Here is a 22199-nt window from a genome sequence, read left to right on the forward strand (position 1 = left end):
TTAAAGCGACAGTAACGCTCCGTAATCTCTTTGAAGCCCATAAAATTTTCACCAAAAACCATCTGAATTTCTCGAATGGTGTCCACTTTGATGTCCCTCACAGTTTCTGAAAAAATTTTGATCAAGCAAAGCGGCAGTCTCTGAGCCATTCCTAAATAATGAAAAAAACGACGAGAGGGGTGGACCACTCCTCACTCAAAGCCTGCTCACAGGCGAATGACGCAACTGACAGGCGTGAAAAAACTCACGCATGCGCACGAAGGTTCAAGCTTGGCTGACACAATCACACGTGATTCAAATACATATGGTTTTTGAAAAAAATAATAAGGTCGGATACTTTTCTAATAGACCTTGTATATATGTGTCTGTAAATATTGTATATACTTCAATGAAAAAAAGAAAAACTACATAAAATATATGCATTCCATTTCTCTTGCTTTGTGCTGTGACTATTCTGGTAATTGTAGCATATTTATTAAAAGTATTAATTAATTAAAAAAAAGAGCCATGGGACAACCCAATAAAGTGCAGTATCACTACAGGTAAATATATCCATCCCCCTGTACAATCAGGACACTTATAAATTCTGCTAGCTTGAATATTTGGCATGTTAAAATCCTCATTGATTAAACATGGAGCTAACTAAAAAAATCTGCATCCGGTGACATCGTGTCAGCCTAAGGCAATATTTTTAATAAAATATGGAAACTAAAAATGCAACCGTGTACTGTTGTTCTTTTTAGAAGTAGTCCTTATCAGTCTGAGAAAATTGAAGTTGAAGTGAAATTGAAGATGCAAATGTTATAAAGACATCACCAGATGGCGCCAAATACTTAGGTTTTCGATATTATTGAAGCTCGTTGATAAAAATTGCAGTTTTAATTTTACAGGTTCTTCGCTCCACAGATCAAATGCCACGTGAACGTAATTAATCAAGTTTCGCGGGCTTTTTTTTAACCGCGTCACCTTTTGCAGTTGTGGACAAATGTGTTTTCTATTCATCTGTGTACATCTATATATGCAATCAATCCATTTGAAATTTAAAACATACAATTTTATATACATTCATGTAACATTTCTTGTATGATTTTAATTACCTGGGCTAAAGACCTTCCAAAAAAATCTAATGCGCTGTGACTTTTTTTTTAGGCAGTCCCACCGGCAAATCATTTTTACACAATGGGCGACATCAACTCTGACAAAACAAGGTGGCAGTTTTGCTGATTTGTCTCCAGTGAGTACTCTGAAGCATTGATTAATATATGCTTTCAGACTACTATGAGGTGTAAAAGCCCTTACTGATGCCCCAAGAATGGCTTGTGAAAAATCACTAATCACCTCTTTTGGCAATGGTGCACCAGCCCTTATCCACTCCGTCAACCAGTGTGAAATGGCATTTATGTCATGTCGTTCGGACAATATCTGAACCACCGGAATGCCGCCAGGATTGGGATCTGCCATCACGCCTTGATAAAGGAAAATATGACCAGATTTACCATGTGGTCTTGGAATTTTTTTGCAACCGAGCCTGTTGCATCAATGCACAAATATGCACAAGATCTTTTGGAAATGGTTTTGTACGTATGCAATTGTGTTTGGCTCCAGTAGTGGCAGAAGAATTTGTCAAGTCCAATATCTTTTATGCTTCCACTGTGGGGGGGGGACTGTATTTCAAAATTTGAAGGGATGTGAGAACATTATTATGTGGCAACTCTTTTTTATTTCTCTCATCCTTAGCCTTTTGCAGTGTGGCTAAGTAGGGAAGATGGCTTGATTTTGGATCCCCAAACTCCATAATTTCTGCAGCCTGCACAGCCCGCCACACGTGAGGCTCCAATTTACCCTCACAAAGGTCTTTGGCTACGTCTCTCCTCAACTGCCCAGACAAGAAGCGCTTTGAAGAGCCAGAGTGGAGGGAGGTATCAATGTTTTTCAGGCTGCAGTCAAAAATCATAAGACTCTGAAGTTCAGGCATTGTCTTGCACTGCATGTGAAGCTGGCCCTGGCAGTCCTTGCAGTAGCGATTTATATCTATGTACTTTGTTGTGTTTGTGAGATATACTTTTGCTCTTTTGAATGCAAAACTACAGGTACTTTTGATTGATTTCCAAATATGTCTATAAATGATGTGTGTTCAAGTCCCTGGCTTCAAAATCTGGTAACTCCTTTGATCTGCATATTTTACCTCCTGTGGCATGAACCCCACCCATTCATTGATGGCCACAGATACCTGAAAACGTTCGTAAATTGTTTCCAGGTCATCATCCTCACTTTCTCCTGACTCCGGATGGCTAGGAGAATCTTCACTGCTGTTGCTGCTGCTGCCGTTGGATGGATTTCGGTGAAGATTCTGTCGGTATCACACGGATTAAGGACCATTAAAACTGGATTAAAAACGGCCCACAGCGGCGGAGGGTGCGCGGCGCACCGAGCGGCCATCGACAGGCTGGAACGACCAGATCATTTCTAAACTGAACGCTGTGTTGATCCGGGACATCGTGTGACTACCACAGAAATGTCAAGAGAGCTGGACATAGCACTTTTGCGGCACATTCCACTGTTACAGGAGATTTTGTAATGAAAGACGTGCGGAGGATTTCGCGCGTCGGCACGGAGCTCAACAAAAAAAACGCTCAACAAAAAAACACCTCCGTGTTGGAAACCATTCGTAAGATTCAGACAGCTTTCGGTGGCTTTTCAGTCGAGTGAGTATCCGAGAAATTGTTTAACAGCTGGGCATGTTCCAACTTGTCCTGTGAGATTTCCAACACGGAGGTATTGTTTGTCCTGCGCCATGAGCGGCTGCCTCCCGATGCGCGAATCCGTCCGCATGTCTTTCATTACAAAATCTCCTTTAACAGTGGAATGTGCCGATAAAGTGCTGATCCCGACCTCTTCTGAAACTTCTCTGTTAGTCACACGACGTCCTACATCAACAGAGCCTTAAATTTGGAAGTGATCTGCTCGTTCCAGCCTGTCGCTGGCCGCTCGGGGCGCGGTGCGCCCTCCGCCGCCGTGGGCCGTTTTTAATCCAGTTTTAATGGTCCTTAATCCGTGTGATACCGACAGAATCTTCACCGAAATCCATCTGAATCTTTCGAATGGTTTCTAACTGGCTGTCTCTAACAGTTTCTGAAAAAAATTTCATGGAGCAAAGCGGCAGCCTCTCAGCCATTTCCCTAACAATAAAAATCCGATGAGGGGGGTGGACAAGTGCTCACTCAAAGCCTGCCCACAGGTGAATGACGCAACCGACAGGCGTGAAAATACTCACGCATGCGCACGAAGGTTCAAGCTTGTCTGATGCAAGCGCACATGATTCAAATCCATATAGTTTTTGAAAAAAATAAGAAGGACGGATACTTTTCTAACAGACCTCGTATAGTTGGAGATTCCCTGGAAAATAATAACATTGGTCTTAAATATTGTTGTTCATCTTAAACTGTTGGACCTTAAAGTCCTTGGACCTTTCCAATCTTGCAGAAACACGTGTACAAGTGTGGTTTTCAAGCAAACAAACCTACTAATAAATATAACAATGAAGACTACATAAATGAAATGAAAATTAATATAGTATTGGGATGCTATTGTAGTAAATTAATAAAATTGGCGTACTTACTGTGTTCCGAAGTTAGAAACATTGATTATAAAAAATGGAAATGTCTGATGCAAAGAAATCAACAATATTCATGAAAATATGCAACGCGATTTGCTTGATCTTTAAATTTAGCGGGGAAATGACGCAATGTGTATTTGGAGCCATCTGGTGATGTCTTTATAACATTTGCATCTTCAATTTCACTTCAACTTCAATTTTATCAGACTGATAAGGACTACTACTAAAAAGAACAACAGTACACAGCTGCATTTTTATTTTCCATTTTTTATTAAAAATATTGCCTTAGGCTGACACGACGTCACCGGATGCAGATTTTTGTAGTTAGCCCCATGTTTAATCAATGAGGATATTAACATGCCAAATATTCAAGCTAGCAGGAATTTATAAGTGTCCTGATTGTACAGGGGGATGGATATATTTACCTGTAGTGACACTGCACTTTATTGGGTTGTCCCACGGCTCTTTTTTAAATTAATTGATACTTTTAATAAATATGCTAGAATTACCAGAATAGCCACAGCACAAAGCAAGAGAAATGGAATGCATATATTTTATGTAGTTTTTCTTTTTTATTGAAGTATATACAATATTTACAGACACATATATACATAATTACAATACCTAAAGACATTATTTCGACAACACTGATTATCTCAGAGACCAGAGGCATTCGAAATCTTAAACATAAATTATTTAAGGCAAGACATTGCAGATGAATAAAAATAAAAGGTTTTCTTGCATTTATGGTGCTTGAATGAATGTATGAATGAATGACGTCATCGGCCAAAAATAAAATAGCTAATATCTTATTAACAGTAACAGCACAAATGAAACTTTTACAGCACAAAACAGCACAAACGATTGACACTGTTTTTGTCCATTTTGGAGCCATTTTAAGTGTCACGGGGGGCTGGGTGACCCCTGGTTGACCTATAAAAGAATCAATATCTTGAAAACTAAAGCAGCACAAATGAAACTTTTTGCAGCACAAAACAGCACAAACGATTGACATAGTTTTTGTTTCGATGTGCGTTTGGTTGGGGGCCAACTTCACGGAGGTCTAAAATTTAGCCCTCCACAAAACTGTCAGCATATCCGGGACATTGGCGAGATGTCAAAGAGAAGACCCTATCCCAGCATACATTGCGCGCCCCAACTGTAATTTGTGGATTTATGTCAGTTTGCATCTCTTACAAAAGCACCTTTTTATTGTCTTCTACGGAAGGATCGACTTTTTTAAAACTTCATATTGTCTTGCGGTACATTTGGTGAGTATACATTTCTTTTATTTTTGCTTGAAAATTATTTTTGGGGACTTTTTCATACGCCCATTTGATTGAGTAGTGTTGCATTGAAAATCTACTGTCTTTAGCCTCCAGTGTTACCGTTGTGGGGTACGGATGCGGGACCCGCAAAGAATCTAAGTCATTAAAAAGATACAAACCTGTCTCAGTGGCTACGGAGCTCTGCGGATGCAATTACCATGCGGCGCTGCGGATTTTTCCGCAAGAAGTCTGTCCTTGCGGGCAGCTGGCCGCTCCGCATCAAAACAGTGAGCGTAGTCTCTGGACTTGTTGCCAAGTTGGCCGCACTTCCATTCAGTAGACAGTACCACAGACTCGGTAAGCGCATCGAAGGCAGTGAGAGCAAGGCGTCGGGGAAGAACGTCGCCCGCTGTCGATGTCGCCGCTCATCTGAGCATACAGAGCTGTATCTCGCATTCATTGCAGCTTACTTTTAGATGTTGAAACCAGGATGTGTATAACAGTAACATTAGTAATAGATAAAATCAGTTTCAATGCGGGATCGGACTGAAGGCGCTCGCGCTCCGTCTTCTGCCGCACATCACTGCAATATCCCGGATGTACAACCAATTTTCGCGGAGGGCCAAATTTTAGCTGCAAATTTTTCATTTTTAAATGAAGATTTCTCTGCTGAATTACAAATTTGGGCTTGCAGATTTACTTTACTGCATTCATAAGGGTCTTATAAATACATATCAGCTATTTCTTTCTGAGATCTGACCACATTTATTTCAATGCAGGTCTACTTAAATGATTATTTCCATTGTGGTCCTTGTGAAATTATCAATGACAGAATAGAGGGGCTTGATTGAACATGCACAAATTGTACAGAAGACAATAGGATCTTAATGGTTAATGTAAATAATAAATGTATATGATATATGTGTGTGTGTGTGTGTATAGTTTGCACTGAGACACCAATTAAACAACTGCAAATTATAAAGACAATGCTCATATGGTCGAGGGCATTTTAGCATTGCTTTATATTTAATCTTATGCTCAGGATGTGTAAACTGTAGATCCCCAAACCAACTGTTGAACATTTCATGTGATATTATTTCATCTTTTAATTTAATGTATGTCCCCCGTGCAAGTCACACCTGAGTATAACTCACACCTGTCAAAAAGTCTTGGGAAGAAAAATGATCTCTGTAGTTAGTTTTCCCTCTATGACAACTCTATGTGGGTTGGGGTGATTTTGTTTTTCTATCTACGTTTGAAGACATCTGAAGCCATCAAGTTCTGTATACAGTTGTATGCAAACATTTGGGCACCCCTTTTCATGATTTTCCTTTATAAATCATTTGTTGTCTGGATCAGAAATTTCAGTTAAAAATATCATATAGCAGATGAACACACTGATATTTGAGAAGTGAAATGAAGTTTCTAGTATTTATGGAAAGTGTACAATAATTATTTAAACAAAATTAGACAGGGGCATGAAGGTGGGCACCCATGTCATTTAGCACTAATTATTGGAACACAAAATTGGTTTGGTAAGCTCATTGACCCTTGGCCTCCTTACACAAGTGAATCTAATCATGAGAAAGGGTATTTAAGGTGGCCATGTGCAAACTCTTCTAATGAGTGTCAATATGGGACCCTCTAAACAACTCTCAAATGACCCGAAAGCAAAGATTGTTCAACATCATGGTTTAGGAGAAGGATCCAAAAAGCTGTCTCAGAGATTTCAGCTGTCAGTTTCCACTGTGAGTAACATAGTCAGGAAATGGAAGACTGCAGCATCCCTATGCATCGTTTAACTATACAGTGCACTTTGCACAAGGATAAGCTATATGATGCTGTAATGCAGTACAGTAAAATTTGGAGGTGGTTCCATCATGCTGTGTGGCTGTGTGGCCAGTGCAGGTACTAGCAATCTTGTTAAAGTTGAGGGTCACATGGATTCCAGTCAATATCAGCAGATTCTTGAGAACAATGTTCATGAATCAGTGACAAAGTTGAAGTTGCACCAGGGCTTGATCTTTCAACAAGACAATGATCAGTAGGGTGTCCCAAAAAATGCCAACTTTAAAAAATTTCGAGTCTCACCCACCAAAAAGTTTCCTTTTGGTGAGTCATTCTCACATGTAAAATTGTTTGCCAATCAGAAATTATTTAGAGGTGGCTCAAGGTCACCAAACATTGAAAATCTAACCGCGACAATCAACATCGGTGCAATAATTGGAATGTCATGTCTTTGCCACTTTTAGAACTATTAGATCACTACTTTTCAGATGTGTGCAGTTTATTTTGGTAATTTAGAAATTATAGCAGCAGATTGGGTGCTAGATGTTTACTGCAGTGACTATACAGGTCCAAACTTGGCTCCAAACCCAATTTGTGAAGAAGCTGGGCTTCACAGTCAGTCAGCCTATGATATTGGTCAGTTAGACAATTTATTTACATGTTATATTTACAATACTGTGTTTACTTAATTTTTATTTTGCCTTTATGGCTTTGTTTAATATTTTTTGGTACTTTGTTGATAACTGCATTCTGCAAGTGCTTTCAGATTAGCCATAAATGTTGAAAAAAAAACACTGTTAGGGCCGTTTTTATCATTTCTGTGTAATTAGTGCAATGAAAATATTTATATGAGTACTGAAAATCATCTGCTGGTTAAAGGTATGTAATATGTTACTGTGATGCTTTCATATGGAATATATCAATGTTTCTAGTGTTTAGAGAGTCCAAAACTGGTGAGTGTCCATACAGTGCTATAGTTTTCTTTCACTTCCCAGTCTTCCAGGTTTCAGATCTGCAAAAACTGGCAAACCAGGCACGACCCATCAATTTCTAAATTACCAAAGGAAATTGTACACAAATGAAAAGTAGTGATCTAATAGTTCTAACAGTGGCAGAGATATGACATTTCAAATAGTGCACCAATGCCGATTGTCGCAGGTAGATTTTCAATGTTTGGTGACCTTGAACCACCTCTAAATAATTTCTGATTGGCAAACAATTTTACATGTGAGAATGACTCACCAAAAGGAAACTTTTTGGTGGGTGAGACTCCAAATTTTTTAAAGTTGGCATTTTTTGGGACACCCTAATGACCAGGGGTGCCCATGTTCGGTCCTCGAGATCTACCTTCCTGACACTCATAGTTGTCTCCCTGTTCCAAAACACCTGAATCCAATGAAAGACTCATTAAAAGCCTGCTAACGAGTCTTTCATTGGATTCAGGTGTGTAAAACTACACCAATTAAAAAGAGTGAAATGCCAAGGGGCTGAATACTTTGCAAGCCACTGTATTTGTGACACCAATACCATGTGCAAGAACTAAATCCAGGGTATTTCCACTAATGTGCGTCAAATTCTGAATGTATTGCTGGAATCCTAATACATCCATAATTTCGGTAAATGATTTGTAGAGGGGATCAGAAGGCTTATTTATGTGAATGCTGAAGTCACCAATAATCAGAATGTTATCTGCAGTCGTTGACAAGTTAGAGATGAACTCACCAAAATCAACTAAGAATTCACAGTTTGGGCCAGGGGGCCTATATACAGTGACAAAGTAATACGGCTGATTTTTATTCTTGTGTCCTTGGCAATACATAGCATCATGGGCAGAGCAGAGAATCAGATGTTTAAACAAATTATATTTATGACCCCCAACAGCTAATAAACCAAAACCTAGATTTATAAATAAGAGTAACCGCCACCTTGCTTAGCATCACAAGTGACATGATTAAATGTGTCCGCGGGTGGGCAGGCCTCATTTAAGGGGAGGACAGCTGTAGGTTTAAGCCAGGTTTCACATTACTCAATCATATATAAGTGGCGATCCATAATTACATCATTAATCAACAGTGATTTTGAGGACAGCGATCTTATGTTAATAAGACCCAAACTAAGGACCTCAATGAGGTTGATAGTTGGACTGTTTGGACTTAGGGTGGTTCCAGAGTAGCATATATAAGATGACTGGAAGTGGGTTTAGGTTTGAGACATTCCACGCAGGTTGTAGGTGGCAAACAAAATATTTGATATGGATGGAACAGTCAGTGGGCCATCCTCAATTTCAACGTCATCCAGTGTAGTAATGGGTATTATGTTTGCAAAGCATATCCCATGATTTTTATGAACATGTCTGCGGAGGCAGACCAGAGTCTCAACTGAACAAATTTCCCTCCATACCACATCAACTGCACTATCACCATAGTGGATTTTCTGCACTAATTTTCCCGCTAAGCTAATGGATTCCATACCCACATTCGTCATAAGCCTTGCAGTGCTTAAGCAATGCTTTTGTACGGTTTTTTAAACACCATGTATTACAGATTTTGTATTACAAATTTTTGCTCACATCGGACAAACAATCCTGTCCGATCACAATGCATTTTCATTAAATACTCCTTGCATGTACCAGACAGAGTAGTCTGGATGTGCCCAGTGACAGAGGAACGAAATTAGGTTCAGCAATGACACTCGCCCATTCAAGGAAAGTGGGTACCAAATTTCAGTGATTAAAAGCGTTCATTTTTTTCCCAAACTCTGCTCAGACCCAGCGCCTAAACGAGGCAGATTTTTATTCAAGTTCGGTGATTATTAACAAAATGTTGCTTGCTTCCTGCACTGTAATATGATGTTAAGTTTCACACACATATCCCTAGGTGTGACTAACCAAACCGCTTTAGATCAGAGCCCTCTCCATGGCTGCTTCCATTTAATCCAGAAAAGGCCACTGTTCCTTTGTAAATTGCATCAAGTCCTGACGGAGAACTTTAAAAGGGTCACATGCATGTCAACGTCATGGCATGGCCACAGAGTTACAGAAGCATAAATCAGGCTTTAGGATTTTAAGGTACCACTCTGCAGCAGACTTAGAAAACACAGATTTAGTCTAGTTTATACATATAGCAGATTTTGTCCATATTATATATATAAAACAAATTTCAATCATAATGGACAACATTCGCTGGTCCACCTCAATCCATCATATGCAAGTTTTACTGTACACACACACACACACACACATATATATATATATATATATATATATATACACACTCAACAAAAATATAAATGCAACACTTTTGGTTTTGCTTCCATTTTGTATGAGATGAACTCAAAGATCTAAAACTTTTTCCACATACACAATATCACCATTTCCCTCAAATACTGTTCACAAACCAGTCTAAATCTGTGATAGTGAGCACTTCTCCTTTGCTGAGATAATCCATCCCACCTCACAGGTGTGCCATACCAAGATGCTGATTAGACACCATGATTAGTGCACAGGTGTGCCTTAGACTGCCCACAATAAAAGGCCACTCTGAAAGGTGCAGTTTTATTACACAGCACAATGCCACAGATGTCGCAAGATTTGAGGGAGCATGCAGTTGGCATGCTGACAGCAGGAATTTCAACCAGAGCTGTAGCTCGTGTATTGAATGTTCATTTCTCTACCATAAGCCGTCTCCAAAGGCGTTTCAAAGAATTTGGCAGTACATCCAACCAGCCTCACAACTGCAGACCACGTGTAACCACACCAGCCCAGGACCTCCACATCCAGCATGTTCACCTCCAACATTGTCTGAGACCAGCCACTCGGACAGCTGCTGAAACAATCGGTTTGCATAACCAAAGAATTTCTGCACAAACTGTCAGAAACCGTCTCAGGGAAGCTCATCTGCATGCTTGTCGTCCTCATCGGGGTCTCGACCTTACTCCAGTTCGTCGTAACCGACTTGAGTGGGCAAATGCTCACATTCGCTGGCATTTGGCACGTTGGGGAGGTGTTCTCTTCACGGATGAATCCCGGTTCACACTGTCCAGGGCAGATGGCAGACAGCGTGTGTGGCGTCGTGTGGGTGAGCGGTTTTCTGATGTCAATGTTGTGGATCGAGTGGCCCATGGTGGCGGTGGGGTTATGGTATGGGCATGCGTCTGTTACGGACGAAGAACACAGGTGCATTTTATTGATGGCATTTTGAATGCACAGAGATACCGTGACGAGATCCTGAGGCCCATTGTTGTGCCATACATCCAAGAACATCACCTCATGTTGCAGCAGGATAATACACGGCCCCATGTTGCAAGGATCTGTACACAATTCTTGGAAGCTGAAAATGTCCCAGTTCTTGCATGGCCGGCATACTCACCGGACATGTCACCCATTGAGCATATTTGGGATGCTCTGGACTGGCGTATACGACAGCATGTACCAGTTCCTGCCAATATCCAGCAACTTCGCACAGCCATTGAAGAGGAGTGGACTAACATTCCACAGGCCACAGTTGACAACCTGATCAACTCTATGTGAAGGAGATGTGTTGCACTGCATGAGGCAAATGGTGGTCACACCAGATACTGACTGGCATCCTCCCCCAATAAAACAAAACTGCACCTTTCAGAGTGGCCTTTTATTGTGGGCAGTCTAAGGCACACCTGTGCACTAATCATGGTGTCTAATCAGCATCTTGGTATGGCACACCTGTGAGGTGGGATGGATTATCTCAGCAAAGGAGAAGTGCTCACTATCACAGATTTAGACTGGTTTGTGAACAATATTTGAGGGAAATGGTGATATTGTGTATGTGGAAAAAGTTTTAGATCTTTGAGTTCATCTCATACAAAATGGGAGCAAAACCAAAATATATATATATACACTCAACAAAAATATAAACGCAACACTTTTGGTTTTGCTCCCATTTTGTATGAGATGAACTCAAAGATCTAAAACGCCAGTCCAGAGCATCCCAAATATATATATATATATATATATATATATATATAATAGCCAAGTTGCCTCTGGGTGCGTGTGTATATGGCTTTGATCACGCAAAAACCGGTGAGAGCTGACATTTGCCGTTTGCCATGTTTATGTATTTTGGGTCAAGGATGAATGCTGCGAAAATGGAAAATATTTGGAGAAAATATTTCACAGTTTTAATCAACAAATAATCAATGTTGTGCTGCAATGCACCATGGGAGTTCGGGGTTTTGAGGTGTTAATTTTATTATTGTGGTTTATGTTAGTTTAAGAGTGTTGTTAGTGTTATTTATTGTATTTTTGTAACTCAATTGGTTTAGATAAGTCTCGTGTTGCTATTACCATGAGTGACTTAAGTTTCATTTTGGTACCATAAGTGAAATGTTTAGTGGCTTTAATGTCTTCAGCCACTGCGTGTTTGTCAAATTAAAACCACCTGCTTACAGCAGCTGTGCATGCGTGCTGCACACGACTTTCTGGACTAGCCATTCCAGCAGAGGGCGGTAAATCATCTTTATATTCAAAGCTTAAGTGTGGTGAGTGATTTTAAGTTCAGTGTAAGTATATAATTGTTAATACATTAAAAATACACAGATGACACAAGAAAGTGTAAACACTTATTTCCATTGTGGTACATTTAAAAATCAAGTGACAAATAGAAGTAGAAATAAAATAGTGTGTATATGATAACAAGAACCTAAACAATTTCTAAATACATTAAGATAGTAAATTAACATTAAAAAATGACCTAAGTAACAGGAAACAAAAAGGTTGAGTTCTTCTAAGCCAGGGGTGCCCAAGTTCGTAAGGTAGATCTCAGGAAGGTAGATCTCGAGGACCAAACTTGGGCACCCCTGTTCCAAGCACTGTTGAGGTCTAAGGTCTAAGGTTCTAAAAACATTTGGGACTCACACGCCATACCAACTCATTATACAAGCTTTACTTAAATTATTGCCAGCCTTACCGCAAAAATGTAAACTACCTATTTTATAAACACTACCACGGGCAAGACCCGTTTTTGTTGTATGTTAATGATATAAGTTTGGTGTCAAAGTCTGTACGTTGTATTTTGTTTGCTGATGACACTGTGTTCGGTAGTGGGGACAATTTGGGACAACTTTTGGAAAGGATGGAGAAGGAATTATTAAATTTTAAATATTGGTTTGATTCTAATAAATTGTCACTTCATTTTGGTAAGACTAAGTGTATTATATTTGGAAATAAGCCCAGGAATTTAAATAGAAACTTATCATTGAACAATGTTGAAATTGAAATTGTATCTGAAACTAAATTTCTTGGCATTTTTACTGATGATAAATTAAGTTGGAAAACTCACATAAATTATGTCTATTCTAAAATTTCAAAAGTTATTTCAATTTTGTACAAAGCACATTATTTTCTCCCCCGACATTCGTTGGTCTTGTTGTATCATTCATTACTTGTCCCATATATGACCTATTGTATTGAGGTTTGGGGATACACGTATTAAACAAAACCAAATTCAGTTTTTCTGTTACAAAAGAAAGCTATAAGAGTTATAAGTAAAAAACCATGTTACAAACCAACACAACAATAGTTTGGTTGTCTGGGTATTTTGAAATTTCAAGATTTGGTGGATTATTGTATGATACAGATCATGTACAAAGTTAAAAATAATCTTTGGCCTCGACACGTACAGGAGTTGTTTAAAATGTTGGAGTCCAGTTATCAATTGCGAGGAATATTGACATTTGAAAGAAGGTAAGAGGTGTTAGAATTTGGAATAATTGTTCTGATAGCATTAAATCATGTGGTACATTGGTAGGCGTTAAAAGGCTCTATAAAAACAATGCAATTTCTTACTATAGTATGTTATATTAGGCTAATTGTTTTTGTGGTTCTTTTTTTGTTTATTTGCACATCATATTATTGATTCTGTTCAGTTATATTTTTTTTATTGTTACCTTGTTTTGAGTGTATTTAAATGTGTATAGTAACTGGTGTACGGGGTGGGCATTTATAAGCTTTTGCCTCAGCCCATGCCCTTTCAGCCGCACCCAATTGGGAAATCTTTTTTTGTTGTTGTTGATTTGTTATGTTAGTAAGAATGTTATGTTAGTAGTATTTTGTTCATGTGCATGCTGAATAAAACTCATTCATTCATTTATATATATATATATATACACACACACACACACACACACACACACACACACACACACACACACACACACACACACACACACACACACACACACACACACACACACACACACACACACACACACACACACACACACACACACACACACACACACACACACACACACAGAGTCTATGGTATGTTTCCTGTTTGTTGGGAAGTCGAACCATAGATCTTCTGGTTACAAGCCCATTGCTCATGCCTGTCGCAACAACACATTAATGGTGGTGAAAAAACATGTACATCTGTTGGACTCGTGCAAAAGAACTTTGAAGTTGAGTTTTAGTGATGCAGAACTGAAAGTCTTTTTTTTGGCTAATACTGGCATTTTAGAAGGAATGGGAAACAGCTTTGTGCACCCATTTCTTTGTTTTGAATACTGGAGCTGCCGTGGAGCTTACTGCAGTGCCACTGAAGCTCAACAAGGGAATTTAGTACCTATATCTGCTCATGTCTGTGTTGTACTATGTCTCTACAGCATGAAGGTCCATGTAAACAAATCCATTTTAGTCGGTGGAGGAGCCGTGGTTTAGACCGCTGTCAACAAAAATCAGCCCTGTGCAAATGAGATAAACAACATGGAAAGAGCTGATCAGAACATCCTCAAACATCAGCTCAGAGAAAACAAAAAAAAAAAGAAGTTTGCGCAACCTCCCAACAGTCCGGTGTTGCCGACCGAACGCCCCCCTAAAAATCGGTCGCCCCTGCCTTCGGCAACACTGGTAATAAAAAGCTTCAACTTTGTTGGATTAATTTTTTTCTTCTTCTTGAAACCACTGTTTCTCAAAGATTTTTTTTTTTTGAACAAAGGACCACTTAACTAATAAAAATAATAATAATCTTGCAGGCCACCTAACTCCCCAAATATTCAAAAACACTCCGCTTACCACTTAACACTCCAGTATATTATCAGCATCACAAAAGAGGCAATTCAAATAAAAATTTTTGGATTTACATACGAGTTAATAATGAAAATAATACATGTGCCGCTACCTATTAAACTTTGGAGTCATTTTTAAACAGTTTGAGAAAGACGTTTACGTTTCAAATATGATATTTTACCAATATATTCACAGACCACAAGGGGTCGCTCACGGACCATTCTGAGAAAGGCTGTTTTAAATAATGTGCAGCCTAACATTACCACAGAGAATTGTTTCCCCGCTCTCGCTCCAACACCTGCAAGCTGAAAACCAGTGGTGGGCAGAGATAACCAAAAAATTAACTTTGATAACAGATAATCAGATAACTGAAAAGTTATCTTTGATAAAGATAAAACAATAAACCACCCAAAAATGTATCGGAAGTTACAGATAACTGATGAATTCCAATACTGTCTCTGGTACATTTGCAACCACTAATAAACTGAATTTGAGTTTTAACACCACAATAGCTTCTAGTAATATTAAAAGTGACAACAGACCCAAACAATGAGGCCACACTTTTGTCTTTGAACATCCTGCCCCTGCTGGCAGCTCTTGTTTACTACACAGCTTCCAGCACAGAGGCACCCTGAGAGCAGCCATAAAGCCCAGCTCTCTATCAATCACAACATGGAGGTCTTGGAAAATAAAGTTATGCTGACGTATGGTTTTGATTTATAAATAACATTAATACCGATAGAATAACTCCATTAATGACAATTCTGTCATTTGTACAAAGTTAAAATATAACATATATTTTTTAATGTTGAATAATGCACTAATTCTGAGGTTTTGTAACAAACAGACAGATTGCAAAGGATTCTGGGTAAAAGTGCCTCTACTAAACACTGATTGGTTCAGTCATTCATTATGTAAACCAACACATTAATGTGACGTGTGTCGTGTGTTGGTGTTTACAGATAAATATGCTTTTGTAAAATATTCCATTTTTTATTTGTAAAAACAGGCATTTTTATGGAGCCCTGGAAGTGTCATCGCAAAATGTTTTGCATGTGGAGAGAATGTGTGCTCATTTTATTATATTGTGCCGTGCGCACGTTTGATGATGTTGTAAAACTTGCACTCAATTTTGTCTTGACACATAAATGTTGGCTTTACACTGTACGAGTTTTGGCCCTTTTTTAGATGATTTTCCATTCGTGCGAGAATTTTTTGGACCGAATTTCAGGTTAATCGCGTGTCCTGCATCGTGTAGTGTACATGGAGCAACAAGCTGCGTTTAACATCTCACGACCACCGCCTGATCGCCGATCGTATGATCGAATGAAAATCAAACCTGTCTGATATTATTCTGGTCGGCCGTCGTGAGGTTATCCTGCTGCTGAGGGGCTACAAGCGTCCAACTGCTTGCACTGTGCCTGTGCAAACACCGCAGAGCTGTCTTGTAATGTTATTTTTTGTTGCTGTTTTGTTTTTAAACTTAATTTGTAAAAAAAAATAAAAAAAAAAGCCATTTGCAAAGCCAAAAAGTTGATTTGACAACCATCTGATATAACCGGGGTCAAAAGAAGTAGAACACTGCCATCTACTGGTGCACAGATGCTTAGTACTTAGGGTGAATACTGCCATGAACACCACTGGCCAGTAGATGGCAGTAGAGGCCTGAAAAACTTGCCAAAACAAAATCCCAGATAATCCGTGTCTGCTACATTTAAGATGCGTGGAATTTAACAAACGCAAATACAATAACGTCTATAAACCCAGAGAATATATTCATGAGAGCTTTAGGCACTAGAGTTTAATGCTGATGTCCGTAGAGCCTGAACAGAGTGTCTGAAATGCATCTGTCCTGTCGTGAACATACTGAGATTAGACTATCCTACCTATAATGCACTACTGGGCACAGCACGTGCTCACTAAAACCTTAAAATTAGCACATTACTTTAAAACTAAAACATATATCTGATATTTTCACTTTATAAAATGTCAGACATGACAGTAATTTTAAATAACTTGTCCAAAATTAGTTTGGTTAAAATTTGAACCATAAGTTAAAAATGTATGCCTCTGGATGACTTGGAAGATATTGCCAGCATATCAGTATGGTGTTAAAGGAAATGTTTTTTTTTTTTTTTTTGTAAGACCAGTTCTCTGTTTCCTGCAGAGGATAGCGTGGTTTCTAATGGAAGCAGCTCTCTTCTGTATGCAGAGGGTAGAACTATGCATCTGTTAGGAAACTTTTAACAGGTAGGTGCTCAACTGATTTTAAATTTTAAAAGAGTTTGTCACTGTTCATCTTTGTTTACTATGTTATCGGTCTAAAAGTTATCGGACAAAAATGTATCAGAAGATAATTAGTCCAATAATGGTTTTTAAAGTTATCTAAAAAGATAATCCGATAATGAAAACATTATCTTTGATAATTACCTATTATCGGAACTGTGCCCACCACTGCTGAAAACTACGCTTTGAGTTTTTTCTCCGCTCCCAAAACCAAGATTAATATAATAAAAGATTTAATATCTGCATTTGCTTCTGCTACTGAGAAACACTGAGGTTTGTCTGCTAGCACCTGCATGTGCAACAATGCAGTACAGTTTTCTCACAAATATTTCACATCCAATCACACTGACGTTTTCATCCCAAGCAGTGTGCACGAGTGGAAAACAACAAAGAAGATAGTCAGCGTTTTGTCTTTGAGAACTTGTAGAAAGTTGCAGATTTCAGCTACTATAAAGTGGAAGCAGATGATGCTCACCTGCAGCTTGAGGTCGAGTACAATAAAAGTAACTAAAGTGTGTGTGTGTGCTACTTTTAAATAATCTGTCCAAAAACCGTTGACTGCACAGTATCCAGCAGAACCCATTTATGCCTTATTTTATTGACCACCTGTATGCTGTCATGGATGGAGTTATTTATGTGTCAAATATGATCATTGGTATTCAGGAAGCACACTGCAGTCTCAGTGTCAACACAGCCTTTAAAAACAGAAAAAAAATTAATAAAAACTCTGAGTTAGATTCATGCTTCGTTCTCATTTGAGATGCTCGTGTCTGACTAATTACAGTCCGTGTTAAAATGCAGACGGGAGGAGAGCGTTGATGAACTCATCCCACCTGCTCAAAGTGATGTTAATCAATGAAATCACCTGCTGGAGTCAGTGGCTGCAAAGAAAACCTGCACCCTCTCAGCCCTTCCTGGAATAGTTTGGACACCACTGATTTAGACCATCCTGCAGAAGACCTCACCCACCCACAACTTCATAATTCTTATTCATGTCAGAGCGTCTCTGTGACAAAATAAAGCCAAGGCAGAGGTGAGCAGTCTGAAACAAGCTGTTTGGTAATCCAGTCATTTAGGATCAACCTGCTGGAGGCTGTGCTCTCAATCAGTTATGGCCTAAATTACAGTCTGGGTTTGTTTGTTTTTCTTTTTTCTTTTAAAGCTCAAACTGAATGACAATGAAGAAATGAGATCACAGACAGTAAACGATACTGAGGACATCATTTATCATGACCCACAAAGTGCTCAAGTACTCTTGATGAATGAGAATTCATTTAAATTAATATTAATTTTGCTCTGTGGTACACTGGCCGCCTGTCCAAGCTTGTCCTCCAGGTTGGACCTAGACAATTCTGAAAGTTTTAGGCTTCTGTGGTTGTGGAAACTGTGCATCAAACAGCTTCATGATGAAGTGGTATAGTGCAGGACTTTCTTTACAACATGTAAAATTTCAGCTGCAGTTTTACAGAAGGCACATGTGGAAACATGAGCCTAGATTTGATCAGTTTTCCTGTTTTCCAATCCTCTCCTGCACACCAACATTAAAGTGTAAAGGGGGATGCAACAGGTAAATGTTGGACTACATCCAAAGAAGCCTATAATTCTTTCAGGGTGGTCTGAGTATCTTGGTGGCTTCCCTCACTTGTATCCATACAGCATGGTCACTCAATAATTGAGAGCTGCCTACTTGACACAAATAAACCACAAAGCACCATACTGTTTGCATTTCTTAATGATTGACCTCGACTTTGTAGATGATGCTGTGATCTTTAAGAAATCAATGGATAATCTGATGACTGCATTTACGAAGCTAAGTGAGGAATCAGAGTGTCTGGGTTTGAGATTGTCCTGGATCAAGACTAAAGGTGCCCTGACATTAGACACCACGACTTTGATCTGCGCACTTGCATGTACGTTGTGACGATCCCACCAGCTTTGTTCCGCTGGACACTGTGTATATAAAATAATGATTTCATAGTGGTGTCTCATTTTCTCTCAGAGTTGGTTGTTGAAAACGCCTCTAATCACTTCCGGAATCACAGAGGACTGTTTCATCTTGGTCCTGGACAAGCAGTTGAAGATGAGTGAGTGAGTTTCACTAAGTATTCTTCTGTATTACTGGATTTTGTAAAAGTAACATTAGGCACTCACTGGTACAACTTCCTGTTATTACAACACTGGATAATTTCAGTCAACAAGACATTTATATAAAAAGACAAAAAAAAAAAAAAGCCATGGCATATACATTTAGGCATTTACATTTTTTCCTGATTGTCCCACTGTAGAAAAAGTTTACTGCAAGATGTGTGTCTTAAGTGTGCAGTTCAGCTTATCTTTCCAGGTTCACAGAGAAGTTTAAGCTTCTCTGCACCCTGATGATCTCTTATCTTCTGTTTCTCAACACCACAGCAGCACAACTTGTTCCAAATCATGACTACACATCCCCTGAGGATCAGCTGCCTCCTAAATGTTATCTGGAATTCATTCATGCAATTTCACAGTGAAAATCTGCATATTATGTACTGAGCTGGATTTGGCATCAGCGGCTGGCCGTACCTTGTGGGCTTTTGCTCTGTGCAGGAGTGTACGCACATGGAAGCATGTTTACAAAATGACTTGTAACATTTTTGTACACACAATATGTGTTCCAACACCCCACAGTGCTATCTAATTTTGCTATGTGTATATTCCACAACAAAATGTATTAAATAAATGCAACATTAGTAAACAAATAATAATAATAATTTAATAATAATTATAATTATAATAATATATATATATATAATATATATAATTATATAATAATTTATTCATTACAATGTGTAATGAATGTTCTCCTGTCCCAGTTGTTCGAGTGAAAAAGTATTTGTGCCTTATTTACTAAATCCACAAATCTACCCAACTGTACCAAAAATTGGTTTCAGCCGGACAACACACACACACACACACACACACACACACACACACACACACACACACACACACACACACACACACACACACACACACACACTTGTTCTGTCAAATCGTCACTTAAACAGAACTGCTTTAGTCATCTCAAGTTGGTGAAAAGGTCTTGTCAAGTAACACACTCTCGAGGGCAAAAGACCTCAAAAATGAAATCCATCACCCTGGCAACTGATAAAATTCTATTTTTAAGGCTCTGAGACCTCAAAGAACCACAGTGACAGCTATTAATTTAAAACACAGGCCATTTTACAGAGAACCTTCCAAAATAGTTTGAAGACCACAACTCATCTAAGAAATCAATGAAGAGCAGAGGGACTGCAGGCCTTCCTCAACTCAAACAAGCTCACAGTTTATGGCACCACCCTCAAAAAAAAAAAACAAAAAAAAAACATGGAGTTCAAATTACAGTGACACAAAAACCACCACCAAGCCAAAATATCCGTGCTGAATCTCAATTCTACCCCTTGGCCTTTCCCCTTACCCCTTACCCCTTTTGCGCGGGCACGAGAGACAGAGGGCTGTCTCAATTCTCTTTTTGGAGTGAGGCGGAGGGGTAGGCGGAGGGCTACAAACCCCTCCAAATGGAGGGAATCTGGATGCACACTCCGTTTGGAGGGGTAGGAGGAGCTTCCACTGTCTCCAAAGAAACAAACATGGCGCCGAAAGAGCTACACAAATGTAAGTGGCTTTCATTACAAATTACACTGTTTAGAAAGTTATAACTTACCAAAAAAAACTTTACAGGCAATTGCTTTTGACAGCAACGTGTATGCTGCTGGATGTATGTTGCGTATATTGTCGTTCTGAAGAATACCGTAACTTCGCTTGTGTGCCGAGGCGTCATAATGCACATACACACTAACGCTACGACAAGACACTTTTATATCTCACAATGGAGAAAATCATGATAAAGGATAAGCACGTTAATTTGTACAACCCCTGGCAAAAATTATGGAACCGGCCTCGGAGGATGTTCATTCAGTTGTTTAATTTTGTAGAAAAAAAAAGCAGATCACAGACATGACACAAAACTAAAGTCATTTCAAATGGCAACTTTCTGGCTTTAAGAAACACTATAAGAAATCAAGAAAAAAAATTGTGGCAGTCAGTAACGGTTACTTTTTTAGACCAAGCAGAGGGAAAAAATATGGACTCACTCAATTCTGAGGAATAAATTATGGAATGACCCTGTAAATTTTCATCCCCAAAACTAACACCTGTATCAAATCAGATCTGCTTGTTAGTCTGCATCTAAAAAGGAGTGATCACACCTTGGAGAGCTGTTGCACCAAGTGGACTGACATGAATCATGGCTCCAACATGAGAGATGTCAATTGAAACAAAGGAGAGGATTATCAAACTCTTAAAAGAGGGTAAATCATCACGTAATGTTGCAAAAGATGTTGGTTGTTCACAGTCAGCTGTGTCTAAACTCTGGACCAAATACAAACAACATGGGAAGGTTGTTAAAGGCAAACATACTGGTAGACCAAGGAAGACATCAAAGCGTCAAGACAGAAAACTTAAAGCAATATGTCTCAAAAATCGAAAATGCACAACAAAACAAATGAGGAACGAATGGGAGGAAACTGGAATCAACGTCTGTGACCGAACTGTAAGAAACCGCCTAAAGGAAATGGGATTTACATACAGAAAAGCTAAACAAAAGCCATCATTAACACCTAAACAGAAAAAAACAAGGTTACAATGGGCTAAGGAAAAGCAATCGTGGACTGTGGATGACTGGATGAAAGTCATATTCAGTGATGAATCTCGAATCTGCATTGGGCAAGGTGATGATGCTGGAACTTTTGTTTGGTGCCGTTCCAATGAGATTTATAAAGATGACTGCCTGAAGAGAACATGTAAATTTCCACAGTCATTGATGATATGGGGCTGCATGTCAGGTAAAGGCACTGGGGAGATGGCTGTCATTACATCATCAATAAATGCACAAGTTTACACTGATATTTTGGACACTTTTCTTATCCCATCAATTGAAAGGATGTTTTGGGATGATGGAATTATTTTTCAAGATGATAATGCATCTTGCCATAGAGCAAAAACTGTGAAAACATTCCTTGCAAAAAGACACATAGGGTCAATGTCATGGCCTGCAAATAGTCCGGATTTTAATCCAATTGAAAATCTTTGGTGGAAGTTGAAGAAAATGGTCCATGACAAGGCTCCAACCTGCAAAGCTGAACTGGCAACAGCAATCAGAGAAAGG

The 22199-nt window shown here is 39.0% G+C and overlaps 1 protein-coding gene and 1 long non-coding RNA gene across 2 annotated transcripts in view; one reads left to right on the top strand and one right to left on the bottom strand.

Annotated features, from left to right (window-relative positions):
- The window catches only part of hsd17b12b (hydroxysteroid (17-beta) dehydrogenase 12b), a 132667-nt gene that overhangs the window by 23947 nt on the left and 86521 nt on the right, over positions 1-22199 (bottom strand). The gene's annotated exons all lie outside the window — the stretch shown is intronic.
- Positions 966-18733, top strand: LOC117523250. The gene is made up of 3 exons (XR_004564454.1): positions 966-977; positions 8896-8898; positions 18621-18733. It is a non-coding gene; the product is annotated as an uncharacterized LOC117523250 (long non-coding RNA).

The sequence above is a fragment of the Thalassophryne amazonica genome, chromosome 2, assembly GCF_902500255.1.
Source record: "Thalassophryne amazonica chromosome 2, fThaAma1.1, whole genome shotgun sequence".
NCBI lineage: Eukaryota > Metazoa > Chordata > Actinopteri > Batrachoidiformes > Batrachoididae > Thalassophryne > Thalassophryne amazonica.